Below are 16,495 nucleotides of genomic sequence, written 5' to 3'. Positions count from 1 at the left end.
GGCACTCGCTCCCGTGTTGACTAATATCGTAGGCGACAAATGTGGCCTGAGATGAGTTTGAGGCAAAGTGCGATTTCGGGATGTAGACTACGCGCGACGATTGTTTGTGTGAGCCATGCCGTTTCATTTTGCGGTATCCATTATCATGATAGTCATTTTATTCCTTCTTTTAGCACCCCGAGCCGCGGGCCGTGGCTTCACCACCTGGGTCGTCCTATACAGCGTCCTCTTGAGGCTTATTTTCTATCGCTCCTTGAAAGAGAGGGAAGGAAGATTATTTGCCACCTCTGGTATGAGTCGCTGTCTATGTACGTCCCGGGTACAGGCTGATAAACACAGCTGCTTTTAATGTCTTATCACTCATTATCATCTGCCGCCTTTGCGGCGTCCCGACAAGGCGGTATGTCCTGCTGCAACTAATATCACATGGTGAGAGCAAGCCCATAGAAGTTTTAATAAAGGTTTATCTTTTTATCATCCATCGCTTGTCTCGGCTTCTGATTGATTGTTCCAGTCGACTTCTGGTTGACTATTTGCTGTCACCGTCTGTAGAAGAAAGGTTCAGTCGGTTTCCTAAATGTAAAGTCCCGACGTTACCAATACACACGCAGACGTTGCCGAAACACATGCATATGGATTGGGCATGTTTCCTTCGCACACTTAGTGGTTCGCATCATCCTGTGCAGATCTGTACCAACGTACAGTCGCGATCTTATTGAGGGTGAACAAGGGAGCTCGTGGCTTTCCGTACTGCCAGGGCAGTTTAGCGGCGGCACCGAGAAGCAGTGCGCATGCGCGGTGGGTCTGGCGTGTGAGAATTCTACCATCGCGCGCATTGCGTCACGCAAGCACGCGCGTGTCGTCTGCTACACGCGCACATGTGAGGGAGCCGTACGCTTCAACAGGGGTAACAATGTTGAACTTGGAAACACATTCCACACGATGTACGAATAAGCTTGAAACTGTTATTTTTTGCCGACGTTCCCAAGATCATTGTTGATCTGTAGCTAAGCTTTTGCGAGGTATGTGTATTATACTTGTGGGCGTAACAGTGACCATCCCTGTGTTCGAGGAAGGTACACGTTCACATTACCGCGTTGATCTGAGCAACCTCAGCATGGCCCGTGTTCCTGAAGACGAGAGGTGGAAAATGGTAAAACTTTCGCTGAAGGGATATTCTCAGCGCACCATCGGCGCATTGGTGCAGAAGCCGCTGAATAGGGTCAATAGAATCATCCAAGCATTCAGGAAGGAAGGCCGCTTTTCTGACGCCCCACAGAGGCGTCGGGCTAGTGCATACTTACATGCCAAATGTCATCGCAGTGATGACCGTTTCCTACTGCTGCTGCCTTGCCCACTTAGTATAAGAAATTTACTTTCGGATGTGTGTTCATTTAGAAAGAGCCTTTTGAACTGTGGCGACATCGAGTCAAATCCAGGTCCTACTGATAAGGAAATGTTGGAGATGATTCTTTCGGGCCAGAGTAATATGACAGCTTCCATCAAGAACATTTTGACAAATCAAGGAAAGATTGAAGCAGATATCGCAGGACTGAACGAAAAGATGAAGTTGTTAGAGGTTCAGATGGCGTCCTTGAATGAACTAAAAGAGCGAATTTGCGAGTTAAAATCAACGACTGAGTTGGAAGATAAAGTGACATACCTGCAAGACAGGGTTGATGAACTAGAAAACAGGAGCCGGAGGAATAACTTGATTATTTTCGGAATAAAAGAAGAGAGCGATGAAACTGCTGAATCTCTTATCACGAAGGTGAACGAGACGCTGTTCCAAGAAAAACTAAATGTTACTGTTAAAGGCATAGAGAGATGCCACAGGCTTGGAAGAAAGAGCAAAAATGGTCGCCCAGTAATCATTAAGTTTTTAGACTACCGCGAAAAGGGTTCCGTCCTAAAAGCTTGCTATAAGCTCCAGGGAACAGAATTTTCGATCGCGGAAGACTTTTCTTTCGCCGTTCGAAATATTAGAAAGAAGTTATGGGAAAGCTCAGCGGAAGAGAGATCGAACGGAGCTAAGGTCAAGCTTTTGTTTAAGAAGCTGTGTGTAGATGGTATGATGTTTGCTTGGGACTCGGCGAACAATGCTCGCTACAAAATTTCTGAAAGAAAGAAATGACCACAAAAGGAAAATAGGAGGACATTAACAATAATTAGTATTAATTGTCGTAGCGTTGTGAACGAAGTCTCCCATCTGGAAGGTATGCTGTTAACACATAATCCGGACATAGCTGTGCTAATAGAGACATGGTTAGATGAAGAACTATTTGATTCCGAGTTTGTGCCAAGAAACTATAAAGTCTTTCGGAAAGACCGCGACAGAAGAGGTGGCGGAGTGGCTATACTGTTCAAAAGCACATTTCAGATTTTAAAACTGCCTGATGTTGCTACAGTTGAAGCTGTCTTTTGTAAAGTATATGCTAACAATTTCCGATATATCCTTTGTGCTATTTATAGGCCTCCCGGTTCCTCTGTCGCTGTCTTAGATGAAGTTAAAAATATCTTTATTGCTACACGAAACCAGACGATAAGTTAATTTTAGCTGGAGATTTTAACTTACCAAACATAAACTGGGCTACTTTTTCTGTTCAATCTCCGCACGCTGTAGGAGATGCTCTGCTTGATATCATGTTTCATTTCGATCTCTTACAAATTGTGAAGAACCCTACTAGAATCCAACAAGATTCTTCATCAATATTTGATTTATTCTTGGTACGAGGCAATATCAAAGAAAACCTTTCATGTAATGTAGTGGCCGGTATTTCTGATCATCAAGCCGTAATCTTGGTAATAGAAGACATATTATTGGACCGAAGGGGTGATATTCGACACTTTCCGAATTTTGCCCGTGCTGACAATGAATCGATTATTGATATCTTAGATCTTCATAATTATAGTTTTCTGCACAGCACTTGTAGCGTGGATGACCTGTGGCTTGTTTTCAAAAACATTGTTCGTGACTGCATTCAGCGTTTTGTACCAGTGATATGCAAGAAGTCAGACAATGGCAATCCCTGGATTACGCGAGAAACTTTGCAATTGCAGCGCAAGCTAAAGCGATTAAAGAAAAGAATAAAAAAATCAAGCTCAGCCTATTTAGAGGCAAAAATTCATGAAGTTTCAGAGAAATTAAAACAGTGCATTCTGAAAGATAAAGAAAAATACTACAATAAACAACTTCCAGATTTTATAAAAACTGCACCTGAAAAGTTTTGGCGGTCAATTGCACCAGTTTCTCGTTCTACCGATGCATTTATTATAAATGGACAACATGTAAGTGACCATGTCCAGGTTTCAGCAGCATTTAATAACACCTTTAAGAAAGTTTTCACGAAAGATGACGGGCGTCTCCCACCCTTTAGCATGTCCCTTCCTTCCATGCCTGATGTTATAATTTCTGAAGAGGGTGTTTTTAATCTATTATTAAAACTGGATATTAAGAAATCACCTGGACCAGATGATATTCCGAATGCCTTCCTTAAACAGTATGCAGAGTGGTGTTCAAAGTATTTGTGCGTCCTATTCACTCGATCATTGAAAGAAGGTGTTCTACCGTGTGATTGGAAAACTGCTAGAATTAAGCCTTTGCATAAAAGTGGAGAGAAGACGTGTATTGAAAATTATCGCCCTATTTCATTAACTTCGACAACGTGCAAATTATTGGAACACATCATTCATAAGCATCTAACTAATTTCCTCGACGAGCATAATGTACTGGCAGCTGTTCAACACGGGTTCAGACGAGGGTATTCCACATGCACTCAACTGGTCGAAACAATCCATGATTTTGCGACAGCAATCAACGAAGGAAAACAAACTGATGTTATCTTTATGGACTTTCGAAAAGCTTTCGATAAGGTTTCGCACAAGAAACTACTTCACAAACTCAGTTTTATTATAAATAATAAACAGATATTAACATGGATACAATCGTACCTATCTGATCGCCGTCAGTTTGTCGAACTGCATAGAACTTGCTCCAATTACGTTCCTGTCGATTCTGGTGTTCCCCAGGGATCCGTCCTCGGCCCCCTACTGTTTTTAATGTTTATTAATGATATTGTTAAAAACCTATCAGTACGTGTTAAGTTATATGCGGACGACTGCGTGCTGTATGAGAAAATAAGTTCGACTGATGATCAAATTAAGCTGAATAATGATTTTGCAAAAATAGTTTCTTGGTATGAGAAGTGGCAAATGTCAATTAACTTTGAAAAAACCGTATTTATGAGAATAACACTTAAAAAGATCCTTCTTCTATATTACTGCACTGCTAATAATAATTTTCTTCATGAATTCACAGAATATAAGTATCTAGGTCTATGGATCTCTGATAACCTTTCTTGGACCAGGCATGTCGACTATGTTTCAGCAAACGCTCTCCGAAAGCTTTTTTTCTTACGACGCTCGCTTAAGCTAGCAACCCCTGGTACACGCCTCCTTGCCTACAACACTATTATTAGACCAATCTTAGAATAAGCAGTAATTATCTGGGACCCTTTTACAAAGGTAAACATAAATAAACTTGAAAGAATCCAAAAGAAAGGAGTAAGGTTTATATATAACACTTCCGGGCGAGCATCACTCAGTGACCTCCTCAAAAAAGCGGTTTACCCTCTATTCCTAACAGAAATCGCATATGTCGCTTAATGTTTTTCTATCAATTAATTAATAATAATCTCAAAGTTGACACCTCCAATATCCTTACCTATTCCTCGGGGTACCAAACTAGAAATCGCCATTCTCTTTCTATAACACCAATAAATCCGCGAGTTAATTGTTTTAAATATTCCTTTTTTCCAAGGACCATCACTGATTGGAATAACCTCACGGATGATGATGTCAGACAGACATCATTACATTCATTTCAAGAGCATTTGAATTGATTGTTGTTAATTGACCTTGTCGCTGTATTCTCTTGTTGAATTTCTATGTGCAATTTTGTTTTCTTTGTGTCTGTAATTCTGCATCTTAACACAATGTTTCCCACCTGCTATGATCTTGTATACAAGATCGAAGTATTCATAAATAAAAAAAAAAGAAGACGCGCATATGGTAGCTGCAGTAGTGGAGAATCCCTTTCAGTCCTCGAGGGAAGAGCGGGAGCTGCTCGATGTGGAAGCGTCCGTTGTTACCACACGGCGACGCCTCAGGAGTGCTGGATTTCGAAGTTATGTGGCTGCACAAAAGCCCGTTCTCACCGCTTCGAACAAGGTGTCGCGAGTGCAGTTTTGGACTTCCGATGACTGGGGCCGAGTAATCTTCTCGGACGAGCCGACTTTTTCACCACGTCAACACCAATGCGTGCGGCTGTGGCGCGCAAGCGGGACACGGTAAGAAAATTTTCTGAAAGGACTTTACTTTGTGTGAAGAACTGGATTTAATAAAACTTCCATGCCGTTACGAGCCAGCCAATCTGCAGGCAGTCGCGGCTAGCGGACGCACCTGCGTGAACGTGTTGGGCGCGGTGTCAAGACGTGGTCTTGGACACCGCATCGAGACCACGTCTTACTTCGCAGCGCTATACTGGAGCGAAATCTTGGACAACCTGCTGCTCCTTCCTTACGCCGCTTTCCCAGATGCTCATTTTATGTTCCAGCATGACCTTGTGCCGGTGCACACTGCGAAAACTGAAAGAGCGCCTATAAACTCGTAGGGTCTATCTGCTCTCCTGGCCAGCCAAGGGCACTGACATGAACATCTGCGAAAATGTGTGGGGCCGCATAAAAGCAGCCATGGCGCGACACTCTATTCATTCGGCAACAGCGGACGAGCTGTGAGTAGCTGTTTGCCAAGAGTGGGAGCATCTTAGAGCAAGTAACTTTGTGCCTGCCCTGTACTTGGTAGCAGTTGTTTCTGCAAAAGTGAATATGACAAAACATTAAAGAAAATGAAACAGCGATTAATTCCAGTTTACAGCTGTTGCTTTTGTACATCTTTCATCATTTCGTGAAAAATGAACAAAATAAAAGTTCCGACGTTTGCGTTTCTTAGCTTGTTTTCTGCATCGTGTGACCAAAAGAACCGGGGAGAAAAGAAAAAGAAAACTGGTTAACGATTTCCAGGTAACTAGCGTAACGCTAAGAATGAGGAACACTTACACCCTCTAAGCTGGAAACAACTCGATTTTGCTTACAGTGATAATTTGGTCACCACCAAGGAAAAAAAAAAAACAGCTAGCAGACGACAAGCGAGCGCTCCGATGACGTAATGCGCGTGAAGGGAAGCTACTCTCGCCGCGCATGCGCACAGATAGCGTGAAGCGCCGCTTAGCGGCGGTGGTAGTGTCAAAAGCCACGCACGCCCGTGTTCACGCTCAAAAAGATTGCGACTGTACATATACTACAGGGAACTGTCGCTGCCTAAGTAGGATTCCCAGCATTATTTGAAACTTGAATTGGGCATTGCTTGACGACAGTTGACTTTTGTTGACGTTGCCGTAAGCTGGAAGAATTAACGTGCTCAAGCGGATAAACAGACACGAAATCTTCCATGGCTGATGCAAAACTTGAGGTCAAATGCGGAGGGCATGTCCATTGCCGTTGCAAAGTGGCGTGCATGCAGGTGCATAGGAACTCGCGTCACATTGTGACACGATCCACCTAACCACACGGCCACTGGGGTCGCGCAGGTCCGATAGAAGGATGTACGTCTGTGACTGGGGGATGACGTCAAACTTTCCTGCGCACCGAAAGCCTTACCGTTAGCTCCGACACTTTAATCGTTTGAACAATAACCATCGGGCTCTCTTCTTTTTTTTTTTCAGAGGTATCATTCGGGAAGACGATAAAACCGTGTTTATTGACAGGGAAGGGGAGTAAGGATCGAGACCCCTAGTCCGGTCCTACTATACGAAGTCTTAGGCGGAGGTACGTGCCCGTCGGATCAGTGCCAGGCGGACCTCAGAGGCGCCGTCGCGAAGGACGCCTTCACACTGCTCTGGGATGCGGTAGGCAAGAAGGACGCGGGGAAAGAGAAGAAAGCGGTGCATTCTCTACCGTAACGTAGGTGGAATCGGTACTTGTGTCGGCAGAACGCATAACCGGTAAGCGCAACGGTGAAGACAAAGTTGACGAGGTTCGGATCTAGTTCAGTAAAGTTTGTAAGGGTTATTACTGATCGGATCAAGTTTCATAATATTGATAATGACACACCGGGCTACGTGGAGATGAGCAGGTGGCACAATGCTAACGCATACTTGAGACAACTCTCGGAGTAGTTTCTGCGTGGGCTTCTGGCACCACGCTTTGAATTTACGCGGCAAGTGTGTTAACTGAGGCGATGCCCACGAGAGGACGGCACAAGCAGAGACGGCCGTGGGCGGCCGTGGGGAGTTCCCTCGTTGCAAAGGTAAATAATGTCGTATAAAGATCGTATCCACAAAAATGAACTCTCGTTAGTATAGCAGGTCATTGGTAAGAGCCCTAAAACCCGTAAAACACAACACGTTGTGTGATTTATTAACCGTCGTGGCCTCGAATCTTAAGATATTAAAGAACTGTCACCGCTGCTTTGGTACCGCCGAAATCATGGCTATATATAGCTGAACGTAAACTTCGTTGGTGTACTTCCAAAGTACATATACTAAAATTGGAACGATACAGAGAAGATTAGCATGGCCCCTGCGCAAGGATGACACGCAAAATCGTGAAGCGTTCCACATTTTTTTTCTTTCAAACGGAATAGCGCACAATGAAAGTATTCCTTTTTCTTTTCTTCAATGATTCTCTGGAAGTAACGACGCATTAATCTACTTTTGGCAATTCCTTCGTGATCGAATTTTTCGAGGACCGATCTCCGCACTCTTTTCCTAAATATAAACATTATTATTATTTCTCTGATTCTGATTGGGGACCTTAAAAGACTAACATGCAGAAGACAAAGATAATGGTCTGGTGCCCTCCCCTCTGTGTCCAGTCTGTGGAGAAGATGAAACAATAGATCATTTTTTCATATTCTGCCGCCGTTTCACTTCTTTAAGAAAAAATCTAGAATCAAGATTTACACAGCTTGGTTTGAGCTTTTCAATTATAAATATCCTTTCTCTAGGAGCCTCCTCTCTTGGAAAGTGCCACAGAGATATTTGCTCAACCGTGGAGGATTTTATAATTGCTACAAATAGATTGTCTTGAATTCTTAAACATTTTATTTTTGTTCATTTCCTCCGGTTAGCTTTACCAATTTTAGTTTTTAATAAAGATAGCCTAATTTCATCCAAATCTTGGCCAATCCCCCACAGTGGGTGTGCGCCATCGCATAAGGAATACAATACCATACCATACCATAGCCGGGCAAAGGACCAAGAGTTCAGGATCGCCAGTCGGCCTCTAGAGTCTGTGAACGAGTACGTTTACCTAGGTCAATTAATCACAGGGAACCCTGATCATGAGAAGGAAATTCACAGAAGAATAAAAATGGGTTGGATCGCATACGGCAGACATTGCCAGCTCCTGACTTGAAGCTTACCATTATCATTGAAAAGGCAGGTGTAGAATCAGTGCATTTTACCAGTGCTGACACATGGGGCAGAGACCGCGCAAGGAGCGATGGAACGAAGATTGCTATAGGCATAACGTTAAGAGACAGAAAGAGAGTGGTTTGGATCAGAGAGAAAACGGGTATAGACGATATTCTAATTGACATCAAGAGAAAAAAATGGAGCTGGGCAGGTCACGTAATGCGCCGGTTAGATAACCGTTGGACCACTAGGGTTACTACAGAATGGGTACCAAGAGAAGGGAAACGCAATCGAGGGCAACAGAAGACTAGGTGGAGCGATGAAATTAGGAAATTCGCGGGCGCTAGTTGGAATCGGTTGGCGCAGGACAGGGGTAGTTGGATATCGCAGGGAGAGGCCTTCGTCCTGCAGGGGACATAAAGCAGGCTGATGAAGATTATTATTATTATTATTATTATTATTATTATTATTATTATTATTATTATTATTATTATTATTATTATTATTATTATTATTATTATTTCACAGTGTCCAGTACTGATATACATCAACACCTGTCCTGCTCTTTCTCCCCTGTATACGCCGTCCTTTGGCGCTCTGAATTCAGTTCGGCAAAAATAACTTCGGTCTTTCCGAGCATTTAGCCTCGCGTTCCGAGTGCCCCACAACAAATCAGCACACACGAAGTATGGCCTTCGAGATCACTGCGCACTGCACTTCGGTGGCCGGAGTAACAGCACAGTGCTCACGTCGCAGTATCCGTCCAGAGCTCATCAAGAGGAAATAAGCCTACTCGCCCTCGGGTCAGGCATGAGAATGGCGGCGGTTGTCTCTAACCTCTACGAAGCGACGGGCGAGGAGGACATCGAGGCATCGGAGTTAAATTTAACCCCTGGTTCGGCGTTCAGGGAGGCATAGCTCGGTTGTACGTTTTTGATGCAACATATAGAGGGGTCGCGTTTGAGAGAGCTCGTTATGTCCATCAAACCAAAAATTAAACCTGTTCTCATCAGGAGGTATATAAGGCTTACCATTTTTTTTTTTTTTCAATATGGGATTTTACCTGCCAAAACCACCACCTTTATGAGGCACGCTGTAGGGGGGGAATCCGATATAACTTGGACCACCTGGGGTTCTTCAACATGCACCTAAATCTAAGTCCACGGATGTTTTGCGGCATTTCGCCCGCATGAAAATGCGGCCACCGTGGCAGGGATTTCATCTATATAGCGACCTCGTGCTTAGCAGCCCAAACACCAAAACCACTAAGCAACCACGACAGGTTAAGGCTTACAAGTGAGCCATTTGTTGCAGAAATTTGGCGGTTGCTCACCTATGGCTTTCCACACGTACAGTCCAGAAGTGGCAGGAATGAAGCGTCTCGTGGAGCGATGCCGATTCGCGTCCACTACTGTTGACTACGGATAGGGACGAATAGGTAGCGGGCACGACTTCAAGATATGACCTTAGCAGCCCCGCTAGCTGTATCGTAACTTAAGCATGTAGGTTTTTCTAGTGCTCGAATAAATTGTATTTGGTGCGGTCGGTTGCCTCCAATTCCGTACCCTGCACTCTTAAAGAAGTTTGCGCCCTTGGAGGCTTATCGTGTGCCACAACGATAATCGTCATCTGCCTTGCTTACGTTTCCTTCCTTGAAAACTCGGCGCTCGCTACTTTCCTGCCGAGAATGCTACGTCACGCTGATGACGGGCGCCATACACATGTCGTTCATGGACTTGAAAACATCGGGCGCGCAGCGCTAAAGAAGGGAAATGCGGGCACAGAACACCTATGATGCGGGCGAGACAAGCCACCGTTATCGCTGTGGGACTAGGTAAAATCCAAATGGTGTCTTTCTTTCTTTTTTTTTTTTTGTAGCCCCCAAAGGTATGTGCAAATCTTTTTAGCAGCATGCACAGCACGTTTCACGTACCCCACTGCGGCTGCGCGCCCGATGCAGTCTACCCGATATTTTTATTATTATTTTTTTTGTCCTGAATTCAAATCGGTTCGGAGTTCGTGGGAGCTGAGTATCAGGCAACGTTCGTCTCGTACAGTAAACGATTTGAGGCCTTCTATTGCGTGTGGCAGACTTAATAAGAGGTACAAAATGAAGGTTATACAGGTCTACGCCCCTACATCTAGTCATGATGACCAGGAAGTCGGAAGCTTCTATGAAGACGTGGAGTCGGCGACGGGTAAAGTCAAAACAAAATACAGTATACTGATGGGCGATTTCAATGCCAGGGTAGGCAAGAAGCAGGCCGGAGACACGTCAGTGGGGGAATATGGCATAGGCTCCACGAATAGCAGAGGAGAGTTATTAGTAGAGTTTGCAGAACAGAATAATATGCGGATAATGAATACCTTTTTCCGCAAGCGGGTTAGCCGAAAGTGGACATGGAGGAGCCCGAATGGTGAGACTACAGGTTTTCCCGCTCAATTTAATCCAAGCGCCAGTCAATTTAATCCGAGCGCCAGTCAATTTAATCTAAGCGCCAGTCAATTTAATCCAAGTGCCAGTGATTTTAATCCGAGCGCCACTCAATTTAATCCAAACGCCACTCAATTTAATCCAAACGCCAGCCGAAATAATCCAAACGCCAGTGAATTTAATCCAGGCACAACGGAATTCAAGAACCTTTGGATTGCAAAAAATTATCAAAATTTGCGAACATATTATGAGTTAACACCTTGAACTTGAAAGAGCAGGGAAGTAGACCAGTAGCTATCCTGCCACGGGACTAATGACAACTTTTGGAGGTTTTGAAGCGAAATGTTTCGCTACGCTAGTCAACACCGTGCATGGAGCGAGCCGGCGTATGTCGGAATTGGCTCCGTAAGCATGTTCGGAGTTGAATTGGCTCCGTGAGCGTGTTCGGAGGTGAATTGGCTCCGTGAGCGTGTTCGGAGGTGAATTGGCTCCGTGAGCGTGTTCGGAGGTGAATTGGCTCCGTGAGCGTGTTCGGAGGTGAATTGGCTCCGTGAGCGTGTTCGGAGTCGGCGCAGGCGGCCACTGCCGCGCGCTATGCGTCATCGTTTCAGTTCGCCGCAAGCGCGTGTTTATCGCAGAGGCCGACTATATAACCGCTTGCCAGAGAATAGGCGTGCGCATTCAACATGGAAGAAGACGAGAGTGATACTACCGATACAGAGAGCTGTGTTTATGGCTGTACAGAAATCGCAAGAGACTGTGCCCAGCAATGATGAATAAAGAAGTTTAATAATCCTGCATAACTTATGGTATATATCATTGATAAGCAATTTGCATAACTACACAAGGCACACGTGTAGCATAACCATAAGCTAACCAAAGCATATCCATAAGTGAAACCGTAAGCATAACCATAGGCTAAATCATAGAGCTTAACCATAAGCTGAACCCCATGCATATCCATAACTTAAACCATAAGCATATCCATAAGTAAAACCGTAAGCATATCCATAGGCTAAATCATAAAGCATAACCATAAGCTAAATCTTAGAGCATAACCATAAGCTAAACCATGAGCATCACCGAACCTTTTCGATTCGAGATATCCAGGCTTAACCTTAGCTAAGCCCCAGGCAATTTTCTTATTTTCTACTTCGTTATGAGAGCGACACAGAAGATGAACATTCTCCAAATTGAGAGGAAACGTCAGCATGAGTACGTCGAGTTAATGGTACACATGCAATTTGGTCATGACTATCAAACGAAAGAATAAAGGTTGATTCGATGATAATCACTGGGCCCTCGCCGGGAGGCTTCGGTCGCTAGCGAACACTATTCACTATTCTACTGCGATATCCGCAGCCTCCAATCAAACACCTTGTCATCGGTACCGCTAAAACAGTCATGAATACCATTTAATTGCATAACTGATAAGGTCGAGTCACTAGTGATCACAAGTGAAATACAATGCGCAGTTCGGGGTTCTTGGTGTTTTGCGCAACATAAGGTCATATGCATTGAATGAAATACGATGAAACGAGTTGCCCACTATGCCTACTATAAACTCGTATACTTAAGTCATTGGCGAATATTATTCACTTATTTTACTATCCCTGAGGCAGCTTTCCTTCGTGAGTGCCGTCAGTAGTATCAATGAAGTTGTAGCACGATGGAGCACTTTTGCGTTACCACTGCCAACTGATACCGCCGAGTTTTTAGCCATCACTAGTGATACGCTCACTGCGATGTTCTCGAATTTTCATGCAGAATAGCGTCATAGATATGAAATTAAATGTAATTCAGACGGCTATTCACTAACTATAATTTGATAACTATAGGAAATATCAAGATTGATTCACTCTAGTGATGAAGAATCACTTTGTGTAGTTTGATGGTCACAGCCATCATTCATGCACGCCGTCAATGGTATAAATGAAAGTGTCAGGAAATGAGAGTTTTAATCAATCAACATTGCTAATTGACATCGCAGAGCCATTAATGGTCACTAGCGATAAGCTCTGTTCGGTGTTCTTGCACTTTTATGCTGCATAGCGTCAGGCATGTCAAATGGTAAGTAATTCAAACGATGATTCAAGATTAATAACCTGGAGATGATAAGAATTAGCCACTAGTAATCACGAATCACTTTGTTATGACAGCGGTAGCCACCATTCGTTCATTTTGCCACAGGTATTGAATGGTTTTCCCTAATTACTTTCCTCTGAGATTTCTGATGGGATCGAATTACTGGGGGTCATTGGTGACTACGTTCACTTTAATTGTCTCGACTGCTCACCAATCACAGCTTCATGGACATAAAATGAAAAGTTTCTCAAAAGGTGATTAAGTTATCACAATTATGAAATGAGAAGATTGGGCCAGTAGTAAATATCAATAATTTTTTACCATTACAGCGTCTACTTGTACGCGCTGCAATTGAGTAAAGTTTCAATAAACCAGCAATATTTCGAAGAATAGAAAGAACATCAGCGAGTCATTAGCAATAAATAGTGATTTTGCACAGTTCTGTTTGCCGGGTATATACAATTCTTCACTGTAACGGCATCTCAAGAAAAGTCATTAGCAGCGTAATTAGATTATACTGTGTAGGATCTCATATGGTTTAGTCCCTGGAGATGACAGATCACATCACATTTCCCGTACGTCGCATATATATAAACTTCGGTTATACGCTATGAAGTGAACAGGGCGTTCACGGTGCTTTACAATGCGTATGGAAGCTGTGATGCGTACAGAACGTTTTCGCAGGTCTGATACGTTCAGAGAAAGGCGGCTTATTTGACGGTTTGCTGTTCTAACAAATTCCTTGAAAAGGCGAATGATGTGAATTAGTAAAAAGGGCGGCGACAAACGACGAAACGCCCAAAAGGACTGGAATGGACACATAATTGCACACAATGCAATCTGCAAGAACGGCTTTACAATAATTTAAAAGAAAGCATCAAGCCTCTTGAGAAGCAAGCGTACCTGCGTGCACTACTATTTGTGTTTTGTTTTCCTTCACTTAAAGAGGGCCGTACTAATAACAGGGTAAATGATAAATGCCTAGAACGGTTGCATTTGTTTTGCTTCGACGTGTTTCAGTGTACATCATTCCTTTCAGGGAGAGCTTAATTTGTATATATGGCCTTGCTTATCGTCATATCTCTCAGTCATTGCTTGTGTACATTAGTCAGGTCCATCGTAGGGGATGCTTTCTTCTTGCCAATATTCCTGTATAATTCTGTTCACTGTGTGCGTCCGCTGGATGCACGCTTGTGAAGCACAGGCCAGGCGTTCCTGAGCTTCATCGATGGCTGACAAAAGTGGCGAATCTTGAACTGCGGGAAAGCTTACTCTCGCGACCGCCATAAGCCTGCCACTTTCGTGTTTCGACTTTAAGAAGCCCTTCGAATGGCCACAATGAATTTTCCCGTTAGTATCACAGTTTCGCTCCCGGTCTTTGCCATATGCTACTGGCTAGGCAAAAGTAAGACCATGCCTATATACTATGGGCTCGCAAGAAGTTAGGAGGGTTTTGGAAAAGCTAGACTTCCGAGCATCAAAGTACTTTGATGTCGTAGAGAAAAAGTTCAAAGTAATTTTTATTCATCAGCCTAATAATTTCTGCTAACGCGTCAAGTGATTCTCATCGAATCAACCTTTATTCTTTCGTTTGATCATCATCATCATCATCAGCCTAGTTACGCCCACTGCAGGGCAAAGGCCTCTCCCATACTTCTCCAACTGCCCCGGTCATGTACTAATTGTGGCCATGTTGTCCCTGCAAACGTCTTAATGTCATCTGCCCACCTAACTTTCTGCCGCCCCCTGCTACGCTTCCCTTCTCTTGGAATCCAGTCCGTAGCTCTTAGTGACCATCGGTTATCTTCCCTCCTCATTACATGTCCGGCCCATGCCCATTTCTTTTTCTTGATTTCAACTAAGATGTCGTTTACCCGCGTTTGTTGCCTCACCCAATCTGCTCTTTTCTTATCCCTTAACGTTACACCCATCATTCTTCTTTCCATAGCTCGTTGCGTCGTTCTCAATTTCAGCAGAACCCTTTTCGTAAGCCTCCAGGTTTCTGCCCCATATGTGAGTACTGGTAACACACTGCTGTTGTACACTTTCCTTTTGAGGGATAGTGGCAACCTACTGTTCATGATTTGAGAATGCCTGCCAAACGCACCCCAACCCATTCTTATTCTTCTGGTTATTTCAGTCTCATGATCCGGATCCGTGGTCACTACCTGCCCTAAGTAGATGCATTCCCTTACCACTTCCAGTGTTTCGCTACCTATCGTAAACTGCTGTTCTCTTCCGAGACTGTTAAACAGTACTTTAGTTTTCTGCAGATTAATTTTCAGACCCACCCTTCTGCTTTGTCTCTCCAGGTCAGTGAGCATGCATTGCAATTGGTCTCCTGAGTTACTAAGCAAGGCAATATCATCAGCGAATCGCAAGTTGCTAAGGTATTCTCCATCAACTTTTATCCCCAATTCTTCCCACTCCAGGCCTCTGAATACCTCCTGTAAACATGCTGTGAATAGCATTGGAGATATCGTATCTCCCTGTCTGACGCCTTTCTTTATAGGGATTTTGTTGCTTTCTTTGTGGAGGACTACGGTGGCTGTGGAGCCGCTATAGATATCTTCCAGTATTTTTACATATGGCTCATCTACACCCTGATTCCGTAATGCCTCCATGACTGCTGAGGTTTCGACTGAATCAAACGCTTTCTCGTAATCAATGAAAGCTATATATAAGGGTTGGTTATATTCTGCACATTTCTCTATCACTTGATTGATAGTGTGAATATGGTCTATTGTTGAGTAGCCTTTACGGAATCCTGCCTGGTCCTTTGGTTGACAGAAGTCTAAGGTGTTCCTGATTCTATTTGCGATTACCTTAGTAAATACTTTGTAGGCAACGGACAGTAAGCTGATCGGTCTATAATTTTTCAAGTCTTTGGCGTCCCCTTTCTTATGGATTAGGATTATGTTAGCGTTCTTCCAAGATTCCGGTACGCTCGAGGTTATGAGGCATTGCGTATACAGGGTGGCCAGTTTCTCTAGAACAATCTGACCACCATCCTTCAACAAATCTGCTGTTACCTGATCCTCCCCAGCTGCCTTCCCCCTTTGCATAGCTCCTAAGGCTTTCTTTACTTCTTCTGGCGTTACCTGTGGGATTTCGAATTCCTCTAGGCTATTCTCTCTTCCACTATCGTCGTGGGTGCCACTGGTACTGTATAAATCTCTATAGAACTCCTCAGCCACTTGAACTATCTCGTCCATATTAGTAACGATATTGCCGGCTTTGTCTCTTAACGCACACATCTGATTCTTGCCTATTCCTAGTTTCTTCTTCACTGTTTTTAGGCTTCCTCCTTTCCTGAGAGCCTGTTCAATTCTATCCATATTATAGTTCCTGATGTCCGCTGTCTTACGCTTGTTGATTAACTTAGAAAGTTCTGCCAGTTCTATTCTAGCTGTAGGATTAGAGGCTTTCATACATTGGCGTTTCTTGATCAGATCTTTCGTCTCCTGCGATAGCTTACTGGTTTCCTGTCTAACGGCGTTACC

General features: G+C 43.8%; 1 non-coding gene across 1 annotated transcript; it reads left to right on the top strand.

Annotated features, from left to right (window-relative positions):
* Positions 1-7,579: 7,579 nt before the first annotated feature.
* On the top strand, positions 7,580-7,682 carry LOC126529507 (U6 spliceosomal RNA). The gene has a single exon (XR_007599244.1). It is a non-coding gene; the product is annotated as a U6 spliceosomal RNA (small nuclear RNA).
* The last annotated feature ends 8,813 nt before the right edge of the window (positions 7,683-16,495 follow it).

The sequence above is a fragment of the Dermacentor andersoni genome, chromosome 8, assembly GCF_023375885.2.
Source record: "Dermacentor andersoni chromosome 8, qqDerAnde1_hic_scaffold, whole genome shotgun sequence".
Lineage (NCBI taxonomy): Eukaryota > Metazoa > Arthropoda > Arachnida > Ixodida > Ixodidae > Dermacentor > Dermacentor andersoni.
The sequence above is the reverse complement of the archived record's forward strand: the minus strand, read 5'-3'. Positions and strand labels throughout refer to the sequence as shown.